An 18,164-nucleotide genomic window follows, 5' to 3' on the forward strand; every position below is an offset into this window, starting at 1 on the left:
GGGGGAGCTGCAAGGCAGACTTCCTTAGTATGATAATGGGAAAAATTCTCCACAGAGGAGGAAGAGTAAAGCCCCCCCAACCCCCAATACGCACACATCTATCCTGTCTAAAATTTAGGATGAGAATATTAAAGAATACAGTAATTTCACGAGTATAAGCCACACCATTTTGACTAAAATTTTGATCCCAACCTGGAAATGCGGCTTACACTCAGGAGTGGCCAATATATGAAAAAAGTTCTGAAATTTCCCAACCCAGAAGTGCAAGCCGAGGTGCCGAGCCTAGCACCTACCAGTAAAACCTGGGATTGCGCGATTGTTACAAATTGGTTACTCTGTTGCGCGGTGGCTGGAGGCGGGCTCCCGCCAGCAGTGCTGGGGGGAGGCAGGAGGCTCTCTCTCTGCCTCCCGCCGCGGGTGCGAGCAGGGTCCCGCCGGCACCGCAGGGCAGCGCCGGGCCGGGGCGAGCGAGCCCGGCGGCACTGGTGCAGGCAGCGGGCGGGGGCGAGTGAGCCCGGCAGCGGTGGCAGCAGCAGCCGGCCCCGAGCGGCCCCGCCAAGTGGCAGTGCCAAGCTGGGCCACCCAGCCCCGAGCAGGCCGAGCCTGCCTAGCCCTGAGCCGAGCCAGTAAACCCCGTGATCCCACAATTCAGTTACTAATTTTTTACTTTGTTGCACGCAGGTCCTCTCTGTGAATGAGAGTGCAGCTTATAATCAGGTGCGGCTTTTATATGGACAAAGACCTAAATGTTACCGACACCCAGAGGTGTGGCTTATAATCAGGTGTGGCTTGTAATTGTGAAATTATTGTATGCTTGTCCCCAGAAAGTCTGATTTGTAATATATGGGAGGATGATTTGTAAGGATAGTGCAGAAGGCAATTTTCCTCAATGAATTCCAGCTGTACTCATTACCGAGGAGTGGAAACAGCCTTGCCCATCCAATTAGGATGGGTGTCATAAAAGAGTAGATTAGCTGGTTGTCAGTTTGTTGGAGTTGGAGCTTGAGAACCAGAGTCTGCTGCAGTTTAAGGTAAAATCTGCTGGCTGTGCTGTGAGGAGGAAGGAAAATATAGTTGTGCAAGGGATAGATAAGGTGAGGTGTTGTGTGAGGGACAGATGGGATTAGGCAGCTGGGTAAGGGACAGGATGGAGTTAGCCAGGTATGCTGAAGGGAGAAGGCAACTTGCAAGGAGAAAGAGTCAGTGCTGTGTGGAGCAGCTAAATAAGCAAAGGAGTCAGTGTTGTGAGAGAAGTCCAGAGAAGGCGTAAGTTTTTAATATGGGACTGGTGATGGTGCCAGTTGTGTCTGCTCAACAACTACATAACTACTACTGTAATATAATGTAAGATGGTGCCAAATAGGCTTGTTGCTGGTTGCTTTTTATTTCCAAATGGCAATAATTTCTCATTATGAGCTCCAAGCCTTTGAAGAGTACAGTAATGTCACGATTATAAGCTGCACCATTTTGACTAAAATTTTGCTCCCAAAGCGGAAGTGCGGCTTACATTCAGGAGCGGCTTATATATGGACAAGTTTTGGAAATTTGCCAACCCAGAAGTCCAAGCCAGCAGCAGCCCCGAGCCAAGGTGGAGCCTGCCCGGCCCCAGGTGGTGGCGGGGCAGCAGCAGCGCTGCCCAGCCCCAGGGGGCGCGGCGGCAGCACCGGTGGGCACGCAGTTCTCCCTCTTCCCGATGGCACCAGCCAGGGACGCCCCTCTCCCTCCTCCCAGTGGCGCCTGCCAGGCACACCACTCCCCTGCCTCCCGGTGGCAGCAGCAAGCAAGGCTGGGGCCGCCCCGAGCAGGGCCGAGCCAGTAAACCCCACGATCCCGCAATTCTGTTACTATTTGGCAACTTTGTGAAAGTTGCACGCGGATTCTTGCTGCGAATGAAAGTGCGGCTTACAATCCGGTGTGGCTTATATATGGAGGAAAAATGAAACATTGCTGACACCCCGGAAGTGCGGCTTATAATCGGTGCGGCTTGTAATCATGAAATTACTGTACACATAAAAAGTAAAGGCTGGATTACTTTTTTTTAACACTAGCAGCTGGCTGCCATTTATTTAAGTGCTTGACTTGTTTCTTTAAAAATGTGATTTAGTTGGAAAAGATTTTTCTGTGGCACATTGTTTCCCCTCAGGCTATCTCTGAGTCCATAGCACTGGAGATGGTGGTTAATGAAGACAGATGACATTCCCAGCCCTCAGGCTACTGTTTTCATTTTTCAATACCACCCTTTGCATCAAGGAGTGAGCAGCAGCAGAGACATTCTCTACCAACAGCAGGATCTTTCTTTTGTTTCCCACAGTTGTCCCTTAATGGGAATATAAAAATTGTGTTTCTATAATTCTATGTTGTAGAAACTTTAAGGAACAGTGTTAATTGTAAATACAATGTTGAAGACAACTATGAACAACTAAACCAATGAGCATTACTGTGCCATTTCCTCCTCTCCTGTACCATTTCTATCATTATTTGATACAGAGTGATGGATTAGAGACAGGAGTGAGTAAATGAGTTTTCCTTCTTTGAAATCAGTGAAACTATACAAATTGCATCTTTCCTCTTGTGTGAATGTTGGGTTGTAATTTTATGAGAGTGGCAGACAATATTTGTGTTTGCACAGCAAACATCACGAGTCTTTGGGGATTAAGTAAATGGCTGGAATTTGGCTTGTGGATAAATACCCTTGCATGATTGTCAGGATTTCAATACTGGCCACTTAACTAGGTCATTTGTGTCCTCACACAGTATGTATATATTATTTAGTAGCTCAGATGAAACTGTGGTAGAATTTATTTTAAAAGAACGAGAATAGTAGTTTTCTAAAAAATTACATAAGCATGCTGAAGTCACTTGAGTTCTGCTTACTTTCTAACCTAGCTGATCTAACCCTAGATAATTAAATATGTTTCTCTTTAAGTCTGGAAAATATAAATAATTTAATTTAATAGATGTTCATATATATGAATTTGCTTTCATGAGTGCATTTTTGTTAATATTTTGTAACTTTGATATTAACATTGCAGCTTTTGCAATTTTTCTCATATTAGGCTATTTACTAAAATATTCATGAAAAACAAACACAAAGTTGTCAGTTAATTTAGAATATACATTCATTTTCATTTATGTTCAGTTGGCGAAGTTAAATTACATAATTGTTTTATACAATGCAGGGTTTAATGATTAGGACTGAAAGATGGAACTCTGTATTCAAAAATAGTTATGCTTTTGTTTCATTATGGTTTTTTAGTTCTCTGTTAGCTTCTGATTTTCTGAGACTTTTGCCATGTTCTAATTGCATATAATTAGTTTACTGCGATAAGTAGAACACTTCAAGAAAAAGAAATCTTAAGATAGTTAAAGTCTCCCAGAGAATAATCATATTTGCTTCCCTGAATCTAAGCACTTCAAAGTTAAAAATTCAAAGAATCTTTGAAGAAAGACAATCTGAGAAATGTGGAGATCAGTCTACCTGTTTATACTTTCTTCCTAGTCATATAGAGATGCAGGAAATTGAGGGGTAACATTACATATAGGCATGTAATCATCTTTGAAGCTTGAAATCCTTTCAAAGTCAATGTAGCTAATAATTTGTAGCTGACTTTAATAGAATCATAATTTGATCCACTTTATGAATTTTCTAGTTGAAAAAAGGTCCATGAAGTGGGGAGAGTAAGGGGAAGCCCACTCAATTCACTTCGGGGGAGTAAAAGCAGTATTTTATACTAAAGAAGATTAAATATTTAAATAATTATGTAATAGATAAAACCCAGCATGGTTTGGAACATTGGTTGCTTAGGTCTTTCTGCAATGATGAGCTATCTACATTTGCTCAAAATGACTAAAGCTGAAAAGTCATTTTTCTGGTGATGTTTAGAAGCTGCTGAATTCCTAGGATTGCCATGCTGAGATGCTGGATCTCTTTTCTTCTTTAAGGAAACTGGTTAGGAACAAAAAAATTTTTTCTGCTCTGCACTTGTAATATTACAAGAAAAAAAAAATCAGTTAAAAGAAAAGATATATTTTGGAAAAGAGCACATCTGGTTGGAGAAGGGTAAAAGTAGTGAAAGCCGCAGTCATATTATAGGATTTTTCTCCACTCCTGAGAAGTTTCAATTTACCTACTCAAGTGACTTATTAGCTTTTGGGAAACACATTTTTTAAAGAATTCTTCCCTTCTTTTATACCCCAATATCTCCCTCTAGCATATAGGGGATGGGGATGACACTTAACAGCTAAAATCAGAAAACCAGTGAACCTTTTTTTTCCTCTGCAATTATTGGTATTGGGGATGGTGGGGTTTTTTTAATTCAGAAATTTATTTGCAAAGGAAAAAATTGGAAAATTAAAGCAGTTATAAATCAAAATGTTGGGTGAGTTGTCCTTGAGTGGTGTGCATGAATAAACTTCCTATTTATAAGATGCACTGTAGCACTTTTTTGAAAGTTCCTTATCCTTCTCTTAGACTGTTTCCCACAGTTTTCCAGTTAATCTAGTCCCACCGTGTGTTATCTCTCACTCTCTTTGCCCATCAGAGTGTGGAGATCGCAATTGTGAGGTTCAACATAACCTTTGCAAGCTGGTGTTCTTGAGCAAGCTAGAAAGGAAACACAGTCAGGTTCCTCCATCCTGAGTAGAGCTGGCAGTCATGTTTTGAAAAGTTCCCTTCATGAAAAAAAATCAGTGCAGCTATATTAATTCAAGGGATAATGCTGAGTAAAGTTTTTAAGTCAATGAAACTTCTGCATTGGAATTTGCAGGGAACAGACTCAGTATCAGCAGAGGGTAAAGAGCAGTTTGAAAAGGGTCCCTTGATTGCTCAGCTAGCAGATTCTTCTTCAGATTATTCTACTTTCCACAATAAACTCATGACATGAAATGAAATAAAATAAATTACTTCTTTTCAGGGCTTTTGGACAGGGAAAGATCACAAGAGATAGCCTTGAATATGCCTCAGCCTTTTCCAAATTCACTAAATTAATTTTTCTGATTTCCCTTCCTCACTAAGTGTAGAAATAATGTGTAATACTTCTTTGAGATCAAATAATTTTTAAAAGATAGATATGTCTAAGCCTATATATATACACACACAGTGTTGTCCTAAAAATATGGCCAAGCTAATAGCCATATTCCAGTTCTTAATTTCATTTTTCTTTGTTTTGTCTCCTGTGTTGCTGTTTGATACTCAAACAAGTTTTGTGTATTGATTGAGGTTTCTCCCTTTTGGTCACTGACCTCCACCCACTCAGCTTCAAAACTTTGAGTCATCTACTTCTGAGCCTGCCATGATTCTGTAAACCTTTTCTGAAACTTAATGTTTCAGTGGGTACAGTATTGGCTCCCAGGCACACGAGCCTCAGTGAATTGCAAACTGAAGAACTGCTTATTTCGATTCACTTATCAACGATAACTTTATTCCATGGTGTTTGGGGTTGGGGGAGTTTTTACTCTTTCCCTCGGTGGAGAAACTTTTCCCATTATCATGCTAAGAAAGCTGGCCAGGCGGCTCCCCTTTAGCTCTTACTTGCTCAAGACAAAAGGGAGGGGTGGGGTGGATGGTCATGGGTTGCTTTGTCCTTTGGGGGGACACTCGCTCTCGCCGGCCTGAAGGCAGAGGAGAGAGGTTTTTTCTCTGCAGTGGGATCTGCCCTGCACTCCGGCACTGCTACAGCCTCCTGCTCTGAGAACAGCGCTGAGAACCGGGATGCAAAGGGTGAGCAGAGTTTCCTTCACCCTTCTCTCACCTGGGACCGCCCTGCCCCTGACACCTCGCCTCCTGCTGCTGCTGCTGCTCAGCCTGAGAGGGGCTGCACCGCCCCGCTCTGCACCGGGACCGTGCGGAGGAAAAGAGTGTCTGTGACTGGAAAAGGGACGGAGACTGAGTTTAGTTCTGTTTCGTCACTGATTTTTCATAGCTGATATTGTTCTTGTTTGTCTTCTAGATATATCAGTAAAGAACTGTTATTCCTAAAACCATACTTTTTGCCTGAGAGCCCCTTAATTTCCGATTTATAGTAAACTGGGAGGGAGGGGATTTTTCACTCCATTTTTGGAAAAGCTCCTGCGTTTTTCCTGGCAATACTGTCCCCTAAACCAGGACACATGGCATGCAGCTTAGTAAAAGTGGAAGGAAAGCAATTCCTTCTGCAGAGAAAAAATAAGTGGCTAGAACAAAAAGGCCAGAAAAAAATACCTAAGAGCATCTCCCAGATAAGAGTAGGCCTTTCATTATGATAAAAGGGAAACTGAGGGTCTTTCTTGATGGCACTTCCAACTCCTCATCTTTTCACAAAAATACAGTGGCCTCCAAGGGGAGGCTGGTACTTTGTGTCCTCTTCCATCAAGTTGAGTTTCTCATTTGTTCTTACAGGTCCTGGCCTTTTAAATCATTCAAGGAGTGTAGTTCCTTTCATTAAAGAAAACTCTCAGTGGAAATTCTTGTGTATATTACAAAAACTTTTCTAAAACTAGCAACAGAAGCAAAAAATTTGATGTGTGCTTTCTGAACATTTTTCTTGTTTGGGCAAAGGCTTTTTGAGCGTGCTTGTTTTACTCAGTGAGAGAGATATGGAAAACTCTGCCTCAGCTGCTCTTTCTTTTGAAAACTATAAGCATTCTCAAAGTTTTACTTTTTTGACCTTGAATTGACTTTGAGCTGAATGTTGTAGTAATTTCTCATGTTTCAAATGAGGTGGAAGTATGCCCAAGCACAGAATTCATCCCCTCTGAGGGCTTTCAGGTGAACACGCATGACTTTGGGAGCAGCCTCTCGCAGCTTCCTCTCATCCGCCACTGCAGTTCAGCAATTTCTTCACTTCCAGAAAGAACCATAAGCAATTAATCAAAGTTTACACTGAGATGCTTGATGAAGAGATCAATAATTTGTCTGACTGCCTTAAGTGACAAGTTCAAAATAAACAGGGGCATGGTGACACTGTTTAGGCTTGAGCAGAATAGATGATGACAGCTTATTTATGAATTGGATTGAAACAGCTCCTTTCCCTTGTCTGTCTCCCTTCATTTCTTATTTTCCAATGGAACAAAAGATAATTTTTAAAGTAGTTCTTAAGACCATTACTGCAGTGCAACTTGTTCTGAGTTTTATCTCGGGGGAAACTGCACATTTTTGCAGGGGATCGTGGACTGTGACTCACAAGGATCATTGAAATTGAGCTATTGGCCCTGCACAGGAATACCTCAAGGATCCCTTCATGAGACTGAGAGCATTGCTAAGCATGGCAGCTACATAAATTTTATAAAGTTGTGTTATCACTGCACTGGCACTGTTAGGCCATTTGTTACTGTAGATTAAGTTCTGTTTTGTTTTTAGTGGAATCATAAAGGCAGGTGGCAAATGAAAAGATGGGAAAGTTCACCAATATAGAATCACCTGAATTCTTTAGGTGTATGTCAGAAAAGAGCAATAAGCATTTAATTATATTTAAATAGCTAATAATAGAATGTGTTCAATTTTAAGAGACTGGGAGACTGTCTCTGAGAAGTGATGGCTCAAGGGTTATGGTAGATTATAAACTGGATAGGGTAATATGGTAGCCAGAAAAAAAGTAATGTAGCATAATGTATTTTTCACATGGCTATCAGAATGTACTCTCTTTATTTGTTGTACCTGTTGTCAAGTATGGAGCAATAGAAACAAAATATGGTGTCTGGGTATAAACAATGGTGTGATTTGAGTGTCTGAAGTTTACTCTGAGGAAAGAGTATTGAAGCTTTAGGGCAAAGAAGTAGCAGACACCTATAAAATAACAGCTGTTGAAATGAAATTTTGTGGTAGGGGAGCTGTATTTCACAAAAAGATAAATGGTTGTCTTGTAGGAAAGGAATAATAAATTTATAGAAAGAAAATTTGCAGTTGGATACTTCCAAATATGACTAGAATATTCTAATTGATTTAAGCTAAATAACTAACATTATTTAAGATTTCTTTGTCTGTGGAAGGGAAGGTAGCCATGTGTAACCAGGTTAGAGTTATTTGCCTCCCTCTCTGACCCTGTGCTGTTAATGAATTGCCCAGTAGTTTGTCTTATGTGGACACAAGATGTCTGACAGACCTTTTGTGCCATCATCTCCTGGAAGAATCCAATAGGCTGGAAACCTGAGTACCTGTTTCTATGATCCACATCCACTTGTAAGGAGCAAAACTAACAAGGGTGATTAAACCCAGAGAAGAATTAGAGACAGAGTAGGAAAATATCAGAGAAGCAGGATTTATGTTTTGTGGTCATTTAGATATCGCAGCTTCGGTGAAAAAGGTGGAAGTCAAATATATCTTCTGCCTTTGAACCATTAGTAGTTCATGTTCTTTGTTTGTGTTTGTTAGTAGGCTAATCATTGCACCCATCTGGTTGGTTAGTTGTTAGCAATGTTGAGTTTTTTAGAAAAATACCAGAAAGGAAGCAATCTGAAGCTAAAAATCTGAGAATTCAAGAGAACACTTTTAGTAAATTCTGTGGTCTTCCTGAATGTCAAAAGGCAATGGGTGTTTTCTTTGACATGGCTCTTGTTGGGCACTAAAGGGGGGACATACAGAGTGTTGCACATCCTCAAGGCACTGGGAAAAGTAAGACCTTCCCCACCCTCCTACCATGGGTAGATTGAACCCTAAGATATTTTTGGAGAGTATATGCACCCTCTAAATGAGAGTTCTATGAGACATTCTCATAGGTGACCTAATTTACATGATCAGTCATTATTTATGCGTTTGTTTTCAGAAATTGCAGCTAACAACTTGATTGCAAATGCTGATGCAGAAACAAAGTGAGTTTCAAGAGGTTATCAACTTGCATTATTTACTGACTTTAGGTCTGCCTGCTCCGTACAGTCTCCCTGGTTCTCTGGCAAGAACACAATGAAGATGCTTTGAATGCTGATGCCTTTTCTGTTTGCTTTAAGTTCTGAGTGAACCAGGGTTAGAGCATTGCTCAACAGATCCACATGTATCATTTCTATTGATGATATGGAGCAAAATCCTTTAAATTATGGAGCTGTTTCAATTCAAATGAAACCAAACTGAAAAATAGCCAGTTTTTGTTAGGTGATTGTCTTGGTTTCAAAGACAGGTGTCTGTAAGGAAGGTAGAAGCCTCCCTTGGAATAGAAAATGTAACCCCTATCCCTTCAAATTAATAAAATTTTGAAATTAAGTGATTTTCAGGCAAAGATATGAGAATATGAATAAAAATTCTTTACTAGTATGCATAATAAGGCAAACAAAGAACAATGACTATGGCATTAACACCAAACAGACCCAAAAACCCAGTGACAATCCTCTCAGCTGCGGGCTCTTTCCCTTTGGTGCAGTTCCCGTCACAGCCAGCAGGGGCGCTGCTGGCTCCTGCTGGGCAGGGCGGTGCGATGATTCCCGCCAGCTGCAGGGGGCGCTGTGGCGCGAGCTCGGGGAGCGCGGGGTAATGGCGGCTGAGCCCAGACAGGAAGGGACGGGAAAGAGAGGCCTTGCTTCACTTCACAACACTGGGGTGGATGATCCCAGTGCCCCAGTGGAACACTCAAAAGCATCAAGCTGGAACGGCAGGAACGAGCAAGCTCCACTCATGGTGAAGAAAAGCATCAGAAGATGGAACCCACAGTGGTGATGAATTCTCCCCACAGCACTGCAGTCTTTCTCCCCTCCAAATGCTGAGAGCACAAGAGGGCCAGTGGCTGCACCCAACCCCAGGCGGGTTTTCCCAGTCCCAAATCTCACTGTATCTCTGCCCAATACATGATAGCACAGATAAAGAGAGTTGCCCAGGTACAGAGAGCCAGCTGTGCCCCTTCCTTGAGCTGTGAAAACTTCTTTCGTCTCTCCGAAGTGTCTGGTCGTCAGTGTCCTAGCAACATGTATGGGGGAAAATTCCTTAAGAGGGGAATAAAAAAACCCAAAAAAACTAACAACAAAAGGGGAACTCCCAAAACCACAATAGTGGTTTGGTGTTTGTCGGATGGTTCTGTGTTTTTTGTATTGTAGCTACAGATGTGCAGCTTAAACATGCTGGATGTAGGTAGTTCACCTAAACCAAAAATTTTCACTGATCTAAAGCATTTTATGAAACTTTAGAGTTGAAAATCATAGCAAGAAAACCTTGGAAAAATCTCCAGATTTTTGTCTATGGCTTCTGTCCATGTGATGGAGTACTGAATAATCATGTATAATGGTATTGGAGTGTTAAGTGTCTGAATAACTACACAATCTGTATTAACAATCTTTCTGTGATTATATAGATATAGTTAATTCATACTTACCACTCTATAAAACTTCACATAAAAAATAGAACAGACATAAAAGACTCAATTTGTCATCTTGTGATTCTGAAAATAGTTTGACTCTATAGTTCAAATGCTTCTGAAATCTGAATACAAAATGCACTTCACTTGTAAATATTTATCATGAAAGCTTGTAGTATTTTTTTCCACTTATTTTCTCAGTGTATGTTTTTTGGGTTTTTTAAATGCCCTTCAATTCTGGATAATAAACAAATGTGCTGAAACTCAGGAATGTTGTGAAAATGTAGCATACAGTCTCTTGATAACCCATCTGACTAGGTGCTTGAACTTGGGTCTTGATTATAGAAAAGATATATATTACTTATTTACTAATCCACACAGTATACCTAATTTGTTATTTTATCTCACAAAGAATGATTAAATTCCATCTAAACATCAGTTAATCGTGCCTAGAAAATGAGTTCATTAAATTAATGTAGAAGTGTATTTTGTGGCACAAATCCTTCTCATGGTTGAATAAACAGTGCTTCATTTATGTTTCAGAGTAGGAACATTTTTAATTTCTTGATGATGTTTTAATTATGGCCACTGATGCTACAGTTAAGAGCACAACAAAATTTGCACAGTATGATAAGGCCATTCCCAGACTGTGTTTAGTTGTTGCATTCCAGAATACTTAGTTTCTTTTTTTGGTCGCCATGAGAACACATGCAAGAGGGGAAACACAGAGGCAATTTTTAAGCAAAGAGAGTGGTAATTAGGGCCATTCTTCTCAGTCCAGAATGAAGTGATTTATCTGTAATTGTCACTTCATGGCTGCTTTTGTTTCCTGTGAGTACCAAGCTGGTTCTCTGCACTTGTCACTGGTGGTTAAATTCAGTGCACAGAATTTCTATAATATATCAATTTAAACATTACTGTTGTACTGAGACCCTTGTTGAAGGCAGGAAATGAGGGAAGGTGTGAAAATGCATTTGGTGATTTCCAGCTATACTGATCCTTAAAGAGAAGAGTGGGGGTTTTTTGTCAAAGAGCTTATGAAAAAAAATTGCTTTCAAATTGCTTTGAGAAGTCAGTAAGACCACACTAATTTCTTTTTCCCATCTGTGTATAGTACCTGGAACAACATAGTATAGCTCCTGTTTATAATATAAATGATGATAAAGCCAGGGAAAATGAATAATCTCAGGCATTACCTATGAGGCATTCAGGAAGAACAGGTGGCCATTTCTGCTAACTTCTCTTTGTTTAAATAAACAAAATATTACATTATCAGAAGTCTGGCAGAGGAAGACATTCTTAATTTTAGAAATGTTCATTTCCAGTATTAAGTTCCCTTTTCATAATTTTTAAAATTATGCTGCATGTATATTTGCTGCATATTTGCATATACTTGCTTTCCTTGCATATGCTTGTTCATTAGTTTAGGCTATTGCACAGATATTTGTGAAGTGTGTTATTTTGTGCAGGTGAATTTATTTAATTTTTCATTCCTGGATGACTTCATTCATCTATAAACCTCACTAGATGTCTCTGCTATACAAAAGCTGACCGTGCCTTTAAAATCCTGTCTTCAAAATTAATAAAGAAGCATGTGCAACAACAAAATCTTAATGAGCTAACAGTAGTCTGATTACTAACAAAATTCAATTTTCTATAACTTTTTTTCTGTAGTCTCTTTGAATATCTACTGTAAAGAAACCTGATTATGAGCCAATCTGACAGCTATCAGTCACAGGCTAATTGGAGTGTATCTGTACAAAGATCTTGGATTCAGTTATGTGTTCAAGAAAATGCCTTAGAACTAACCTTGACTTCTTGTATCTTAGAGTCAAAATAAGGAAAGATGTGTTTCAGTTTTTGAGTTTGTCCCAGATTGAAAGACAGGTGTCTGCTAGGGAAAGCAGGGCCTTCCCTTGAAATAAAGAAAGTAAATCGTCTCCCTGTGGACTAATTTAATTTTGAAATTAAGGGGGCTCTCAGGCCCTCAGATATGGGGATAGGAATAACAGTTTTTACTAGTATATGTAACAAGGCAAACAAAACAACAACTACAGAATTAACAACAAGCAGAACAGTAACCCAGTTCTAGTCCTCTTGGCCATGGCACTTTTCCCCTTTGGTGCAGTCACAGCTGGCGGTGAGCGCTGCAGGCTCCTGATGGGCAGGTTTGATGATTCCCACACAGCTGCTGGGGCGATGGCAGCTGTGTCCCAGGTGGGAAGGGATGGAGGAGAGACAGGACGCATGGAAAACAGAAAACTGAAGGTGGGAGGGTGTCTCAGCAGGCAGGGATGCGGGGTCCAACAGCAGGAGAAGAGGCAGCTCCTGGCTTTGGGATATCAGCGTTAGCAGCGACCTTCCTCCTCTAAAGCCAAAAGCGAGTGAGAGAGGAAGCAACTGTCCCCCCGCCCCCCACCCTCCCTTTACAAGCTTCTAATCTCGAGGTGTTGTTCCAGCCCCCCTCCCCAAGAGAAACACCCCAAAAAAACCCAGGGAGGTTCCCCTTGACCCCTTATCAAGGATCTGGCCATCATTGCTTCTTAGCATGTCAATGGGAAAAAATTCCACAGGCAAAGAGGGAAGGAAAAACCAACCCTCAATAGTGTTTTTGTTCTTTCAGCATTTCGGAGTTTTTTCAGGACTGTGTCAGTTGTTTCCAGAATGTTTTTCTGTAAGGTAAGTAAGATTTTGAGAAAGAAAAGTGGATAAAGGAATACTCCCAAGAACAGATTTTTTTTTTTTAATGAATAAATGTTAAGGACAGAAATAACTACTTTAAGGTGCTCTGCACTATAACTGTTCTGGAGCCATTGTGGGTTGACAGAATTTTCCAGGTCATTTATGATAATCCTTTTGTGTTAGATTGTCTGGAAGAGTGATGGAACAAGTGAGCTAAGATCACTTAAATCTATTTATAACATGGGCTATGGCACTTTGATTATCATGGGGATTCAGAAGACACTGATTTTATATTTGAGTGCAAGGTCTGTCAGGGATGGAGATTAATTTTATAAAGAGGTTATATACAATCTCTCTCAAGTCTTTGGATGATGATTCCAGCAGAGCTGGAAAGCGAGCCTCCAATCTGTTGTCTCAGCATCTTTCAGTGTCTGAAAGGACATGGAAATAATCAGTGATTGGGAAGATGTGGATGAGGTGTAGGGGTGTGGGGGGAAGAGTCTAAGATACAATTTTTATTACCTGAGTGGGATGGAAATACAGCATAGTATAGAAGAGACTCCGGGCAAAATTTGCTTCCCTTTCTAAGACTAATCTGCTCTTATCTCTATGTCTGGCTCCTTTATCAACTTTTCTTTCTTTTGCTTTGCTAACAGTCATTTCCTGGAGATCTCTCATTTATATAAAAGTGCTTTTTCAAGGAAGCCACAGTATTGTCTGGGACTCTGAGATGTCTGTTGTGCTAACTGAAATTCATGGAGGGCCAAATAAGCATTTACAAATATGTCTTTCACTGGTTATCAGTCAAGATGACACAGAGAAGATTCCCGAAGTGGTCTGCTCATGTGCTTCTCATCAGTGTGTGCTGGTGATGGAGAATTAGGGTGATGGAGAATTAGGCCTAGAGGCTTACAATTGACATGTGAGTAGGATTTGGTGATGAAGGAGATTAATTTCCTCACTTCAGATTGGGAATTTGGCTTTTCTGACAAATAATTCCACCTTTACAGAGGGCAATCAATTTGACTTTGCTGCATAATATTAATTGGTTTAATCAACTTACTTGATTACTGTTTCTTAATGAAACAGGTAGCATGTCATTTTACGTATAGTTGTCCAAACTACTGCACAGATTTCTTGTTCATACCGCACATTTTAATCTCTCCTATCAGAGACAGTTTTTAATTTTTAATTTATTATATTTTAAGAAATCATTCTGATCTATATAAAGTCATATGATGTATATTAGTTGTGTTGCTCAGGCACTGTGGGGTAACTTCTTTTTTGTCTCAGTTTTCTGATCCAGAATTGAACAGAATTTCTGTGTTTAACATCCTATTACTATAGATTAAAAAAAAAGTAGATACCAACACCAATTTTTTAATTTTTAAAATATTAATTTTATGTTTAATTTTTAATACATTTAATATTTAATTTTAAAATGTTTTAAATTTATTTCGCTCCAGTCTCTTTGGAGCTCTGATTCCAATTTTCATTTTCCTGCTTCATGACTGCATTGTATCAGATTGAAATTTGTAAATTTTCAGCAACAGCTCCCAAATCCCTACCCTGGTCTGTTTGCAGCAGCATAAGCCTAGACCTCGTGTCTGTAATTTTACTGTTTGCTTTTCTGTTTTATTTTCCCAGTTTGGGCTTATAGGTTTTTGTTTTATTGTTAGGTAATAGGATCCTGCACTCATCTGCTATTTCTGTCTGCTAAGCCCAGGAAGTAAAATGATACTGTAATCCACTTTAAATCACATTAAAACAATCCTTATTAATTGAGTCTTTGTCTTTAATCACCTCATAAGATTATGATGATAGAGTTTTGCCTAAAAGCTGCTGCCCATGCTGTCAATAGGGCCACTGGATCTCCCTGGAATCCTCTATTTCTATACAATTGAGCATGTTACTTCATTAAAAACCTTTTTCTTTTATCCCAGCCTCATTCTGGACACATTTTTCCACACATGACTCAGTACCATACAACCTGCAAACTTTCAAATCTCTGTTCTGTATTGAGGTGCAAAAAGCTCACAGATAAAACCCTCCTAATTGTCAACTCTGAATGTGTGTCTAGAGCTGGTTGATTCAAACTGATATTTATAATTAGGGCTGAAATTTCTCATTGGATATTTGGGTCAGGTAGGAAGTGATCATGACAATTATATTGATTAGGATGCAGGAATGTTTTTCTTGTTCTTTTCTTTCATATGTCTCTTCTCCAAATTGATCAGGAATTAAATCCCATTTTAATTGTATTTATATTGGATCAATTACTATGCTAGCACAGTTTTGTGATGAAGCTGGAGAGAGTCCTAAGTCAAATTAGTACTTAGGTTTTACTTTCTTAACAGGAATCAAAACTGTAGAAATACAAATACAACTAAAGTACTGGGACATACATTAATATGCTCAAATCTCATTACTGGTAGATGGAAGCTTATTCCCTCTTATTTTTTTCTGCAACTTCTTTGAATCTTCCTTGTATTGCACATAGGACTTTTTTACTTCTTAATGCTTTCCAGCTGAATCTCTGAAATCCGTCATCTGTGCTGCTTTTTTGTTTCTCTTTGTGTTTTGTACAGAATACATTTTTTATACTATTCATATAAAATACAAGACAGACTGCAGATATGAGAATGTTTTGTATAGCAGAATATACCTAACATTTACAATATACTTTATTAACTCATGGAGATTGAGGAGGATTTTATTGGTCTACTATCTATTCCTTGTGAATCATTTGATAACACAATAATAGTAATGCCACATTATAAACCTTGAATTTTACTGATCATTTATAGAACCACTTCTTTTTCATAGTGTCTTATATTGCCTATTAACTTAGAAATAAAATACCAACATCATCGCATCAAAATCTTTTTTAGAGCAAAAAATACCTTACTCAAAAGAAAGTATTATATGTATCTTTTAAAGAAAAAAAACCTTATGGAGCACAGGCAGTGAAATTTTGAGTATTTACCAGGGTTCTTTTTATACTGGTAGTTCAGTATTGCACATCATATTATTTGATTGTACACAGTTTAGACTAGAGCAATTTTACATTGGTCTTCCTAATTCGGGTTTCTCAAATGGTATGTTACTGATTTGTTAAGATTTGACTACACAAAGGTTGATGTTGTACCTGCTGAGTACCTGCTCATTAAATATCATCTAATCCAAGTAAGTTCCAGTATTTGTTTAACACCATTGTCAAACTAATTTCTCCATTTTTTGAGTCCAAATACAGCTTATAGTATGGAGGAAAATTATATTAAAAAAATCCAAAAATCAAAAGGAAGTTCGTATTCATGAAAAAGATCCAGTTTGATGACTCAGCAGAGAGTAACCATACACTTTTGCTCCAGAAGCTAATTTTTTATCACAGACAAAGGCTAAGTTAGTTCAGTATAAGTGTCTCAGAATGCACTGGAATGCAGCAACTACTTGTTATTTGTTTCTATGTCTTATTGTCTCCTTTGACTAGATTGGAGATGACTAAATGGGGATTTTTTTTTTTATATTTAGGCCATATGCAGTTGTTACAAGTCACAGCTCTGGGGCACTGCTGTCCCAGGACTACTGCTTTCTAATTCTGACATAGGTTGCCTGCAGCCATAAAATCTTTCCACAAGTTTGTTGTGTTCTTAATCCCCTAGTCCCTTGTGGCATGAAACAATCTGTCATCTCACTTTTTTCCCTGAGTTTCTTCCCTATATCTTGCCCTAATATGTCTTGGCAAAAACAAGAGTGAAACAAAAGAACACAATTGAAGGTTTAGCAAAATTGAGGGAATCTGCAAGGAAATTCTAGCTCAAATGTTCCATTAATACCACTGAGAACAGAATTTCCATGACTTACTATTTCAACAAGATCTGTTGAGAGTGAAAGTCAATACGTTTCAGCCTACATCGGCTAAGACCCCAAACTTATTTAGGCACCCACATTTCAGTGGTTAACTGTGATTAAGATGTATCATGTACTTAGTCATCACATTTGGTCACCTTAACTTTCCTAGTTCATGAGAACTCTGTCTAGGTATACACAGCTTGAAAAACAGCTTTGCAGGAGATTTCAAACTAAAGCAAAATGTACCCCTACAATAAGAATTTGTGGAGAAAGAAGGAAGAAAAGGTGGCAAATGAGTGAAGAATTCTGCATCTGTGAAACATCCACTTAGAATCAGACTTCCAGGTAATGTGCATAATGTCATTCATACATTTGAGTAGCTCACTATTTATCTCCATGGAAAATTGGAACAAAATTTTGAGGGTTACTGAGATGGACATCACTCATGAGGAGCTTGATCTGGCTCATTTAAAACCATAATTTTGTTGTACATATGGCTTTAAGTAAAAAAGAAAGCCTGAAGTGAGTGTCAAACTCCAAATTTTCTACTGTTTTACACAAAGTTAGGAGGAACTGTGATTCCATGGCTCTGTTCATCCTTCTCAGGAAATTTTGTAGTGTGGTATTCTGTGCATGAATCCTGTTGTATTGCAGGTGTCTAGATACCAGGCAGATAGAAGAATCACTTGAACTTGGGGAGAAAATTCATATGTATGTGTATAAATTAATAAAATTTTAAAAGCATTGTAATAATTTGATTAGAAATTTAGAACTGTTTCATTAGGTTTGAGAGTTCCTCCTCATCATGCCACAATTTAAGCTCTAAATACATGTATTTAAGACATAGTTATTTTTCCTCAATGACTTTGTGTCCTTGGCATAGTCCCAGACCTGATGCAAATTTCTCTAAGGGTCAGCAGATTTTGCACTCTTTCTGTTATGTTAGCTATAGAAATACTTGAATTGTATTTTATATAGATAAATAATCTGTCACCCCCCCACCCCCAAATAGTAATTAAGAGCAATGAAAAAAGAAAAATCTGAATTTTTCTGACTCGTCCTGTTTCATATTTACTGAACAGCAGTCTCACAGTGTCCTCTTTGGAGGAATAAAGAGCCATAAGGCAACTGGTTGTATTTAGTAATCTTCTGCATCAGTAGTTTTGCCTTTTGGACTCCAGAACTGATTTTCCTCATCTTGGCATATTTTTACAGCTCTGCCCCTTGACCTCTGTTGCTCTGCACTGGCCAGCGGTGACACGAGTGGCAAAAGAAATGTAAGTAAGACTGGTGATTTCTGGAATATCAGAAGTGACAGCTGCAGAGTAGAACTCATGGGTAGAGTGAGTTCAGACAGTTCTTTTGAAATATATTACAGCT

The sequence above is a fragment of the Catharus ustulatus genome, chromosome 15, assembly GCF_009819885.2.
Source record: "Catharus ustulatus isolate bCatUst1 chromosome 15, bCatUst1.pri.v2, whole genome shotgun sequence".
Taxonomy (NCBI): Eukaryota; Metazoa; Chordata; class Aves; order Passeriformes; family Turdidae; genus Catharus; species Catharus ustulatus.